We start from the raw sequence: 14309 nt of genomic DNA on the forward strand, positions 1-14309 counted from the left end.
CCAGCCATCCCTCCATCCAGCCATCCATCCAGCCATCCATCCATCCCTCCAGCCAGCCAACCATCCAGCCATCCCTCCATCCAGCCATCCATCCAGCCATCCATCCATCCATCCATCCATCCCTCCAGCCAGCCATCCATCGATCCATCCATCCATCCAGCCAGCCAGCCAGACAACCATCCATCAATCCATCCCTCCAGCCAGCCATGCATCCAGCCATCATTCCATCCAGCCGTCCATCCGGCCATCCATCCATGACTCCATTCCTCCAGCCAGCCATCCATCCAGCCATCCATCGATCTTGCCATCCATTCAGCCAGACATCCATCCATCCCTCCAGCCAGCCATCCATCCAGCCATCCATCCATCCATCCATCCATCCAGCCATCCATCCATTCATCCATCCATCCATCCAGCCATCCATCCAGCCATCCATCCATACATCCAGCCAACCAGTCATCCATCCATCCAGCCAGCCATCAAGACATCCAGCCATCCATCCAGCCATCCATCCAGCCATCCATCCATCCTTCCATCCCTCCAGCCAGCCATCCATCCAGCCATCAATCCAACTAGCCATCCATCCAACCATACACGCATCCATCACTCCAGCCAGCCATCCATCCAGCCATCTATCCATCCAGCCATCCATACAGCCATCCATCCATCCATCCATCCTTCCCTCCAGCCAGCCATCCATCCAGCCATCCATCCATACATCCCTCCAGCCAATCGTCCATCCAGCCATCCATCCATCCAGCCATCCATCCAGCCATCCATCCATCGATCCATCTCTCCAGCCAGCCATCCATCCAGCCATTCCTCCATCCAGACATCCATCCAGCCATCCATCCATCCCTCCAGCCAGCCATCCATCCAGCTATCCCTCCATCCATCCGTCCATCTATCCAGACATCCATCCAGCCATCCATCCATCCAGACTTCCAGCCATCCAGCCATCCATCCATCCAGCCATCCATCCATCCATCCATCCATCCAACCATCCAGCCATCCATCCAGCCATCCATCCATTAAGCCATCCATTCGGCGAGTCATCCATCCAGCCATCCATCCATCCAGCCATCCATTCAGCCATCCATCCATCCCTCCAGCCAGCCATTCATCCAGCCATCCATCCATCCAGCCATCCATCCAGCCATCCATCCAGCCATCCATCCATCCCTCCAGCAAGCCATCCATCCAGCCATCCAGCCATCCAGCCATCAATCCAGCCAACCATCCATCCATCCATCCCTCCAGCAAGCCATCCATCCAGCCATCCCTCCATCCAGCCATCCATCCAGCCATCCATGCATTCATCCATCTCTCCATCCAGCCATCCATCCAGCCAAACATCCATCCATCCATACCTCCAGCCAGCCATCCATCCATCCATCCATCCAGCCATCCATCCAGCCATCCATCCCTCCAGCCAGCCAGCCATTAAGCCATCCATCCATCCAGCCATCCATCCAGCCATCCATCCATCGCTCCAGCCAGCCATCCATCCAGCAATCCCTCCATCCAGCCACCATCCAGCCATCCATCCATCCATCCATCCAGCCAGCCAACCATCCAGCCATCCCTCCATCCAGCCATCCACCCATCCATCCATCCCTCCAGCCAGCTATCCATCCAGCAATCCATCCATCCAGCCATCCAACCATTCATCCATCCATCAATCCATCCCTCCAGCCAGCCATCCATCCAGCCATCCATCCAAACCAGCCGTCCATCCAGCCATCCATCCATCCATGCATCCCTCCAGCCAGCCATCCATCCAGCCATCCATTCATCCATCCCTCCCTCTAGCCAGCCAACCATCCAGACATCCCTCCATCCAGCCATCCATCCATCCATCCCTCCAGCCAGCCATCCATCCAGCCATCCATCCATCCAGCCATCCATCCAGCCATCCATCCATCAATCCATCCCTCCAGCCAGCCATCCATCCAGCCATCCATCCAGCCATCCATCCATCCAGACTTCCAGCCATCCAGCCATCCATACATCCAGCCATCCATCCATCCATCCATCCATCCATCCAACCATCCAGCCATCCATCCAGCCATCCACCCTTTAAGCCATCCATCCAGCGAGTCATCCATCCAGCCATCCATCCATCCAGCCATCCATACAGCCATCCATCCAACGATCCATCCTTCCCTCCAGCCAGCCATCCATCCAGCCATCCATCCATACATCCCTCCAGCCAATCGTCCATCCAGCCAGCCATCCATCCAGCCATCCATCCAGCCATCCATCCATCGATCCATCTCTCCAGCCAGCCATCCATCCAGCCATTCCTCCATCCAGACATCCATCCAGCCATCCATCCATCCCTCCAGCCAGCCATCCATCCAGCCATCCCTCCATCCATCCGTCCATCCATCCAGCCATCCATCCAGCCATCCATCCATCCAGACTTCCAGCTATCCAGCCATCCATCCATCCAGCCATCCATCCATCCATCCATCCATCCATCCATCCAACCATCCAGCCATCCATCCAGCCATCCATCCATTAAGCCATCCATCCAGCGAGTCATCCATCCAGCCATCCATCCATCCAGCCATCCATTCAGCCATCCATCCATCCCTCCAGCCAGCCATTCATCCTGCCATCCATCCATCAAGCCATCCATCCAGCCATCCATCCAGCCATCCATCCATCCATCCATCCCTCCAGCAAGCCATCCATCCAGCCATCCATCCATCCATCCATCCATCCATCCCTCCAGCCAGCCATCCATCCAGCCATCCATCCATCCAGCCATCCATCCAGCCATCCATCCATCCATCCATCCCTCCAGCCAGCCATCCATCCAGCCATCCATCCATCCAGACACCAATCCAGCAATCCATCCATCCATCCCTCCAGCCAGCCAACCATCCGGACACCCATCCATCCAGCCATCCACCCAGCCACCCATCCATCCATCCATCTCTCCAGCCAGCCAGCCATCCAGCCATCCATCTATCCAGCTATCCATCCAGCCATCCATCCAGCCATCCCTCCAGCCAGCCATCCATCCATCTATCCCTCCAGCCAGCCATCCATCCATCCATCCATCCAGCCATCCATCCATCCATCCGTCCATCCAGCCATCCATCCAGCCATCCATCCAGCCATCCATCCAACCTTCAATCCCTCCAGCCAGCCATCCATCCAGCCATCCATCCAACCCGCCATCCATCGAACCATCCACCCATCCATCACTCCAGCCATCCATCCATCCAGCCATCCATCCATCCAGCCATCGATCCAGCCATCCATCCATCCATCCATGTATCCCTCCAGCCAGCCATCCATCCAGTCTTCCATCCATCCAACCCTCCAGCCAATCGCCCATCCAGCCGTCCATCCATCCAGCCATCCATCCAGCCATCCATCCAGCCATCCATCCCTCCAGCAATCCATCCATCCAACCATTCCTCCATCCAGCCATCCATCCAGCCATCCAGCATTCCATCCATCCCTCCAGCCAGATATCCATCCAGCCATCCCTCCATCCATCCGTCCATCCATCCATCCATCCAGCCATCCATCCATCCAGCCAGCCTTCCATCCAGCCATCCCTCCATACAGCCATCCATCCAGCCATTCATCCATCCGTCACTCCAGCCAGTCATCCCTCCATCCAGCCATCCATCCAGCCATCCATCCATCCCTCCAGCCAGCCACCCATCCAGCCATCCCTCCATCCAGCCATCCATCCAGCCAATAATCCATCCATCCATCCCTCCAGCCAGCCATCCATCCAGCCATCCCTCCATCCAGCCATCCATCCAGCCATCCATCCATCCCTCCAGCCAGCCAACCATCCAGCCATCCCTCCATCCAGCCATCCATCCAGCCATCCATCCATCCATCCATCCATCCCTCCAGCCAGCCATCCATCGAGCCATCCATCCATCCAGCCAGCCATCCAGACAACCATCCATCAATCCATCCCTCCAGCCAGCCATGCATCCAGCCATCCTTCCATCCAGCCGTCCATCCGGCCATCAATCCATGACTCCATTCCTCCAGCCAGCCATCCATCCAGCCATCCATCGATCTAGCCATCCATTCAGCCAGCCATCCATCCATCCCTCCAGTCAGCCATCCATCCAGCCTTCCATCCATCCAGCCATCCGTCCAGCCATTCATTAATCCATCCATTCCTCCAGCCAGCAATCCATCCATCCATCCATCCAGCCATCCATCCAGCCATCCATCCATCCATCCATCCCTCCAGCCAGCCATCCATCCAGCCATCCATCCATCCATCCATCCCTCCAGCCAGCCATCCATCCAGCCATCTATCCCTCCAGCCAGCCATCCCTCCGGACATCCATCGATTCAGCCATCCATTCAGCCACCCATCCATCCATCCATCTCTCCAGCCAGCCAGCCATCCAGCCATCCATCTATCCAGCCATCCATCCAGCCATCCATCCATCCATCCCTCCAGCCAGCCATCCATCCATCCATCCCTCCAGCCAGCCATCCATCCATCCATCCCGCCATCCATCCAGCCATCCATCCATCCGTCCATCCATCCATCCAGCCATCCATCCAGCCATCCATCCAGCCATCCATCCATCCAGCCAGCCATATATCCATGCATCCATGCATCCATCCATCCATCCAGCCATCCATCCATCCAGCCATCCATCCAGCCATCCATCCATCCATCCCTCCATCCATCCGTCCATCCATCCATCCATCCAGCCTTCCATCCATCCATCCAGCCAACCAGCCATCCATCCATCCAGCCAGCCATCCAGACATCCAGCCATCCATCCAGCCGTCCATCCAGCCTTCCATCCATCCTTCCATCCCTCCAGCCAGCCATCCATCCAGCCATCCATTCGGCCATTCATCCATCCATCCATTCCTCCAGCCAGCCATCCATCCAGCCATCCCTCCATCCAGCCATCCATCCAGCCATCCATCCATCCATCCATCCCTCCAGCCAGCCATCCAGCCAGCCATCCCTCCATCCAGCCGTCCATCCAGCCATCCATCCATCCCTCCAGCCAGCCACCCATACAGCCATCCCTCCATCCAGCCATCCATCCAGCCAATAATCCATCCATCCATCCCTCCAGCCAGCCATCCATCCAGCCACCCCACCATCCAGCCATCAATCCAGCCATCCATCCATCCCTCCAGCCTGCCAACCATCCAGCCATCCCTCCATCCAGCCATCCATCCAGCCATCCATCCATCCCTCCAGCCAGCCGTCCATCGAGCCATCCATCCATCCATCCATCCATCCCTCCAGCCAGCCATCCATCGAGCCATCCATCCATCCAGCCAGCCATCCAGACAACCATCCATCAATCCATCCCTCCAGCCAGCCATGCATCCAGCCATCCTTCCATCCAGCCGTCCATCCGGCCATCAATCCATGACTCCATTCCTCCAGCCAGCCATCCATCCAGCCATCCATCGATCTAGCCATCCATTCAGCCAGCCATCCATCCATCCCTCCAGTCAGCCATCCATCCAGCCTTCCATCCATCCAGCCATCCGTCCAGCCATTCATTAATCCATCCATTCCTCCAGCCAGCAATCCATCCAGCCATCCATCCAGCCATCCATCCAGCCATCCATCCATCCATCCATCCCTCCAGCCAGCCATCCATCCAGCCATCCATCCATCCATCCATCCCTCCAGCCAGCCATCCATCCAGCCATCTATCCCTCCAGCCAGCCATCCCTCCGGACATCCATCGATTCAGCCATCCATTCAGCCACCCATCCATCCATCCATCTCTCCAGCCAGCCAGCCATCCAGCCATCCATCTATCCAGCCATCCATCCAGCCATCCATCCATCCATCCCTCCAGCCAGCCATCCATCCATCCATCCCTCCAGCCAGCCATCCATCCATCCATCCCGCCATCCATCCAGCCATCCATCCATCCGTCCATCCATCCATCCAGCCATCCATCCAGCCATCCATCCAGCCATCCATCCATCCAGCCAGCCATATATCCATGCATCCATGCATCCATCCATCCATCCAGCCATCCATCCATCCAGCCATCCATCCAGCCATCCATCCATCCATCCCTCCATCCATCCGTCCATCCATCCATCCATCCAGCCTTCCATCCATCCATCCAGCCAACCAGCCATCCATCCATCAAGCCAGCCATCCAGACATCCAGCCATCCATCCAGCCGTCCATCCAGCCTTCCATCCATCCTTCCATCCCTCCAGCCAGCCATCCATCCAGCCATCCATTCGGCCATTCATCCATCCATCCATTCCTCCAGCCAGCCATCCATCCAGCCATCCCTCCATCCAGCCATCCATCCAGCCATCCATCCATCCATCCATCCCTCCAGCCAGCCATCCAGCCAGCCATCCCTCCATCCAGCCGTCCATCCAGCCATCCATCCATCCCTCCAGCCAGCCACCCATACAGCCATCCCTCCATCCAGCCATCCATCCAGCCAATAATCCATCCATCCATCCCTCCAGCCAGCCATCCATCCAGCCACCCCACCATCCAGCCATCAATCCAGCCATCCATCCATCCCTCCAGCCTGCCAACCATCCAGCCATCCCTCCATCCAGCCATCCATCCAGCCATCCATCCATCCCTCCAGCCAGCCGTCCATCGAGCCATCCATCCATGCAGCCAGCCATCCAGCCATCCATCCATCAATCCATCCCTCCAGCCAGCCATGCATCCAGCCATCCTTCCTTCCAGCCGTCCATCCGGCCATCCATCCATGACTCCATTCCTCCAGCCAGCCATCCATCAAACCATCCTTCGATCTAGCCATCCATTCAGCCATCCATCCATCCTTCCCTCCAGCCAGCCATCCATCCAGCCTTCCATCCATCCAGCCATCCGTCCAGCCATTCATTAATCCAACCATTCCTCCAGCAAACAATCCATCCAGCCATCCATCCAGCCATCCATCCAGCCATCCATCCATCCATCCCTCCAGCCAGCCATCCATCCAGCCATCCATCCATCCAGCCATCCATCCAGCCATCCATCCATCCATCCATCCCACCAGCCAGCCATCCATCAAGCCATCCATCCATCCAGACATCCATCCAGCCACCCATCCATCCATCCATCCCTCCAGCCAGCCAACCATCCGGACATCCATCCATCCAGCCATCCACCCAGCCACCCACCCATCCATCCATCTCTCCAGCCAGCCAGCCATCCAGCCATCCATCTATCTAGCCATCCATCCAGCCATCCATCCAGCCATCCCTCCAGCCAGCCATCCATCCATCTATCCCTCCAGCCAGCCATCCATCCAGCCATCCATCCATCCAGCCATCCATCCAGCCATCCATCCATCCATCCATCCATCCATCCAGCCATCCATCCAGCCATCCATCCATCCATCCGTCCATCCAGCCATCCATCCAGCCATCCATCCAGCCATCCATCCATCCTTCAATCCCTCCAGCCATCCATCCTTCCAGCCATCCATCCATCCAGCCATCCATCCAGCCATCCATCCATCCATCCATCCCTCCAGCCAGCCATCCATCCAGCCATCCATCCATCCATCCCTCCAGCCAATCGCCCATCCAGCCGTCCATCCATCCAGCCATCCATCCAGCCATCCATCCAGCCATCCATCCCTCCAGCAATCCACCCATCCAACCATTCCTCCATGCAGCCATCCATCCAGCCATCCATCCATCCTTCCATCCCTCCAGCCAGATATCCATCAAGCCATCCCTCCATCCATCCGTCCATCCATCCATCCATCCAGCCATCCATCCATCCAGCCAGCCTTCCATCCAGCCATCCCTCCATACAGCCATCCATCCAGCCATCCATCCATCCGTCACTCCAGCCAGTCATCCCTCCATCCAGCCATCCATCCAGCCATCCATCCATCCCTCCAGCCAGCCGCCCATCCAGCCATCCCTCCATCCAGCCATCCATCCAGCCAATAATCCATCCATCCATCCCTCCAGCCAGCCATCCATCCAGCCATCCCTCCATCCAGCCATCCATCCAGCCATCCATCCATCCCTCCAGCCAGCCATCCATACAGCATTCCATCCATCAAGCCATCCGTCCAGCCATTCATTAATCCATCCATTCCTCCAGCCAGCAATCCATCCAGCCATCCATCCAGCCATCCATCCAGCCATCCATCCATCCATCCATCCCTCCAGCCAGCCATCCATCCAGCCATCCATCCATCCATCCATCCCTCCAGCCAGCCATCCATCCAGCCATCCATCCATTCAGACATCTATCCAGCCATCCATCCAACCATCTATCCCTCCAGCCAGCCATCACTCCGGACATCCATCCATTCAGCCATCCATTCAGCCACCCATCCATCCATCCATCTCTCCAGCCAGCCAGCCATCCAGCCATCCATCTATCCAGCCATCCATCCAGCCATCCATCCATCCATCCCTCCAGCCAGCCATCCATCCATCCATCCCTCCAGCCAGCCATCCATCCAGCCATCCATCCATCCCGCCATCCATCCAGCCATCCATCCATCCATCCGTCCATCCATCCATCCAGCCATCCATCCATCCAGCCATCCATCCAGCCATCCATCCATCCATCCATCCCTACATCCATCCGTCCATCCATCCATCCATCCAGCCTTCCATCCATCCATCCAGCCAACCAGCCATCCATCCACCCAGCCAGCCATCCAGACATCCAGCCATCCATCCAGCCGTCCATCCAGCCTTCCATCCATCCTTCCATCCCTCCAGCCAGCCATCCATCCAGCCATCCATTCGGCCATTCATCCATCCATCCATCCCTCCAGCCAGCCATCCATCCAGCCATCCCTCCATCCAGCCATCCATCCAGCCATCCATCCATCCATCCATCCCTTAAGCCAGCCGTCCAGCCAGCCATCCCTCCATCCAGCCGTCCATCCAGCCATCCATCCATCCCTCCAGCCAGCCACCCATACAGCCATCCCTCCATCCAGCCATCCATCCAGCCAATAATCCATCCATCCATCCCTCCAGCCAGCCATCCATCCAGCCACCCCACCATCCAGCCATCAATCCAGCCATCCATCCATCCCTCCAGCCAGCCAACCATCCAGCCATCCCACCATCCAGCCATCCATCCAGCCATCCATCCATCCCTCCAGCCAGCCGTCCATCGAGCCATCCATCCATGCAGCCAGCCATCCAGCCATCCATCCATCAATCCATCCCTCCAGCCAGCCATGCATCCAGCCATCCTTCCATCCAGCCGTCCATCCGGCCATCCATCCATGACTCCATTCCTCCAGCCAGCCATCCATCCAACCATGCTTCGATCTAGCCATCCATTCAGCCATCCATCCATCCATCCCTCCAGCCAGCCATCCATCCAGCCTTCCATCCATCCAGCCATCCGTCCAGCCATTCATTAATCCATCCATTCCTCCAGCAAACAATCCATCCAGCCATCCATCCAGCCATCCATCCAGCCATCCATCCATCCATCCCTCCAGCCAGCCATCCATCCAGCCATCCATCCATCCAGCCATCCATCCAGCCATCCATCCATCCATCCATCCCACCAGCCAGCCATCCATCCAGCCATCCATCCATCCAGACATCCATCCAGCCATCCATCCATCCATCCATCCATCCCTCCAGCCAGCCAACCATCCGGACATCCATCCATCCAGCCATCCACCCAGCCACCCACCCATCCATCCATCTCTCCAGCCAGCCAGCCATCCAGCCATCCATCTATCTAGCCATCCATCCAGCCATCAATCCAGCCATCCCTCCAGCCAGCCATCCATCCATCTATCCCTCCAGCCAGCCATCCATCCAGCGATCCATCCATCCAGCCATCCATCCAGCCATCCATCCATCCATCCAGCCATCCATCCAGCCATCCATCCATCCATCCGTCCATCCAGCCATCCATCCAGCCATCCATCCAGCCATCCATCCATCCTTCAATCCCTCCAGCCAGCCATCCATCCAGCCATCCCTCCATCCAGCCATCCATCCAGCCATCCATCCATCCCTCCAGTCAGCCGTCCATCGAGCCATCCATCCATGCAGCCAGCCATCCAGCCATCCATCCATCAATCCATCCCTCCAGCCAGCCATGCATCCAGCCATCCTTCCATCCAGCCGTCCATCCGGCCATCCATCCATGACTCCATTCCTCCAGCCAGCCATCCATCCAACCATCCTTCGATCTAGCCATCCATTCAGCCATCCATCCATCCATCCCTCCAGCCAGCCATCCATCCAGCCTTCCATCCATCCAGCCATCCGTCCATCCAGCCATCCATCCATCCATCCATCCGTCCATCCAGCCATCCATCCAGCCATCCATCCAGCCATCCATCCATTCTTCAATCCCTCCAGCCAGCCATCCATCCAGCCATCCATCCAGCCAGCCATCCATCGAACCATCCACCCATCCATCACTCCAGCCATCCATCCATCCAGCCATCCATCCATCCAGCCATCCATCCAGCCATCCATCCATCCATCCGTCCATGACTCCAGCCAGCCATCCATCCAACCATCCATCCATCCATCCCTCCAGCCAATCGCCCATCCAGCCGTCCATCCATCCAGCCATCCATCCAGCCATCCATCCAGCCATCCATCCCTCCAGCAATCCACCCATCCAACCATTCCTCCATGCATCCATCCATCCATCCCTCCAGCCAGATATCCATCAAGCCATCCCTCCATCCATCCGTCCATCCATCCATCCATCCAGCCATCCATCCATCCAGCCAGCCTTCCATCCAGCCATCCCTTCATACAGCCATCCATCCAGCCATCCATCCATCCGTCACTCCAGCCAGTCATCCCTCCATCCAGCCATCCATCCAGCCATCCATCCATCCCTCCAGCCAGCCGCCCATCCAGCCATCCCTCCATCCAGCCATCCATCCAGCCAATAATCCATCCATCCATCCCTCCAGCCAGCCATCCATCCAGCCATCCCTCCATCCAGCCATCCATCCAGCCATCCATCCATCCCTCCAGCCAGCCAACCATCCAGCCATCCCTCCATCCAGCCATCCATCCAGCCATCCATCCATCCATCCATCCATCCCTCCAGCCAGCCATCCATCGATCCATCCATCCAGCCAGCCAGCCAGCCATCCAGACAACCATCCATCAATCCATCCCTCCAGCCAGCCATGCATCCAGCCATCCTTCCATCCAGCCGTCCATCCGGCCATCCATCCATGACTCCATTCCTCCAGGCAGCCATACATCCAGCCATCCATCGATCTTGCCATCCATTCAGCCAGACATCCATCCATCCCTCCAGCCAGCCATCCATCCAGCCTTCCATCCATCCAGCCATCCGTCCAGCCATTCATTAATCCATCCATTCCTCCAGCCAGCAATCCATCCAGCCATCCATCCAGCCATCCATCCAGCCATCCATCCATCCATCCCTCCAGCCAGCCATCCATCCAGCCATCCATCCATCCATCCATCCCTTCAGCCAGCCATCCATCCAGCCATCCATCCATCCAGACATCCATCCAGCCATCCATCCAACCATCTATCCCTCCAGCCAGCCATCCATCCGGACATCCATCCATCCAGCCATCCATTCAGCCACCCATCCATTCATCCATCTCTCCAGCCAGCCAGCCATCCAGCCATCCATCTATCCAGCCATCCATCCAGCCATCCATCCATCCATCCCTCCAGCCAGCCATCCATCGATCCATCCCTCCAGCCAGCCATCCATCCAGCCATCCATCCATCCGCCATTCATCCAGCCATCCATCCATCCGTCCATCCATCCATCCATCCATCCATCCAGCCATCCATCCAGCCATCCATCCAGCCATCCAGTCATCCATCCAGCCATCCATCCATTCATCCATGCCTCCAGCCAGCCACCAATCCAGCCATCCATCCATCCAGCCATCCATTCAGCCATCCATCCATCCATCCATCCTTTCAGCCAGCCATCCATTCGGCCATCCATCCAGACATCCATCCATCCATCCCTCCAGCCAGCCATCCATCCAGCCATCCATCCATCCAGCCATCCATCCAGCCATCAATCCATCCATCTATCCCTCCTGCCAGCCATCCATCCAGCCATCCATTCAACCATCCATCCAGCCATCCATCCATCCATCCTTCCCTCCAGCCAGCCATCCATTCAGCCATCCATCCATACAGCCATCCATTCAGCCATCCATCCATCCATCCTTCCCTGCAGCCAGCCATCCATCCAGCCATCCATCCATCCAGCCACCCATCCAGCCATCCATCCATCCATCCATTCCTCCAGCCAGACATTCATCCTGCCAGCCCTCAATCCAGACATCCATCCAGCCATCCAACCATTCATCCATCTCTCCAGCCAGCCTTAAATCCAGCCATCCATCCATCCATCCCTCCAGCCAGCCAACCAACCAGTCATCCCTCAATCCAGCCATCCATCCATCCAGCCATCCATCCAGCCATCCATCCATCCATCTATCCCTCCTGCCAGCCATCCATCCAGCCATCCATCCATCCAACCATCCATCCAGCCATCCATCCGTCCCTCCAGCCAGCCATCCATCAAGCCATCCATCCATCAAGCCATCCATCCAGCCATCCATCCATCCATCCTTCGCTCCAGCCAGCCATCCATCCAGCCATCCATCCATCCAGCCACCCATCCAGCCAACCATCCATCCATCCAACCCTCCAGCCAGTCATCCATCCTGCCATCCCTGCATCCAGCCATCCATCCAGCCATCCAACCATTCATCCATCTCTCCAGCCACTCATACATCCAGCCATCCTTCCATCCAGCCATCCATCCAGCCATCCATCCATCCATCCATCCCTCCAGCCAGCCAGTCATTAAGCCATCCATGCATCCATCCAACCATCCAGCCATCCATCCAGCCATCCATCCATCCAGCCAGCCATCCATCCAGCCATCCCTCCATCCAGCCATCCATCCAGCCATCCATCCATCCATCCATCCATCCATCCCTCCAGCCAGCGAACCAACCAGCCTTCCCTCCATCCAGCCATCCATCCATCCATCCATCCCACCAGCCAGCCATCCATCCAGCCATCCATCCAGCTATCCATCCAGCCATCCATCCATCAATCCATCCCTCCAGCCAGCCATCCATCCAGCCATCTATCCAACCAGCCGTCCATCCAGCCATCGATCCATCCATCCATCCCTTCAGCCTGCCATCCATCCAGCCATCCATCCATCCAGCCATCCATCCAGCCATCCATCCATCAATCCATCCATCCAGCCATCCATCCCTCCAGCAATCCATCCATCCAACCATTCCTCCATTCAGCCATCCATCCAGCCATCCATCATTCCATCCATCCCTCCAGCCAGATATCCATCCAGCCATCCCTCCATCCATCCGTCCATCCATCCATCCATCCAGCCATCCATCCATCCAGCCAGCCTTCCATCCAGCCATCCCTCCATACAGCCATCCATCCAACCATCCATCCATCCGTCACTCCAGCCAGTCATCCCTCCATCCAGCCATCCATCCAGCCATCCATCCATCCCTCCAGCCAGCCACCCATCCAGCCATCCCTCCATCCAGCCATCCATCCAGCCAATAATCCATCCATCCATCCCTCCAGCCAGCCATTCCTCCAGCCATCCCTCCATCCAGCCATCCACTTAGCCATCCATCCATCCCTCCAGCCAGCCAACCATCCAGCCATCCCTCCATCCAGCCATCCATCCAGCCATCCATCCATTCATCCATCCCTCCAGCCAGCCATCCATCGAGCCATCCATCCATCCAGCCAGCCATCCAGACAACCATCCATCAATCCATCCCTCCAGCCAGCCATGCATCCAGCCATCCTTCCATCCAGCCGTCCATCCGGCCATCCATCCATGACTCCATTCCTCCAGCCAGCCATCCATCCAGCCATCCATCGATCTAGCCATCCATTCAGCCAGCCATCCATCCATCCCTCCAGCCAGCCATCCATCCAGCCTTCGATCCATTCAGCCATCCGTCCAGCCATTCATTAATCCATCCATTCCTCCAGCCAGCAATCCATCCAGCCATCCATCCAGCCATCCATCCAGCCATCCATCCATCCATCCATCCCTCCAGCCAGCCATCCATCCAGCCATCCGTCCATCCATCCATCCCTCCAGCCAGCCATCCATCCAGCCATCTATCCCTCCAGCCAGCCATCCCTCCGGACATCCATCCATTCAGCCATCCATTCAGCCACCCATCCATCCATCCATCTCTCCAGCCAGCCAGCCATCCAGCCATCCATCTATCCAGCCATCCATCCAGCCATCCATCCATCCATCCCTCCAGCCAGCCATCCATCCATCC

Source organism: Scyliorhinus torazame, chromosome 4, assembly GCF_047496885.1.
Source record: "Scyliorhinus torazame isolate Kashiwa2021f chromosome 4, sScyTor2.1, whole genome shotgun sequence".
Lineage (NCBI taxonomy): Eukaryota > Metazoa > Chordata > Chondrichthyes > Carcharhiniformes > Scyliorhinidae > Scyliorhinus > Scyliorhinus torazame.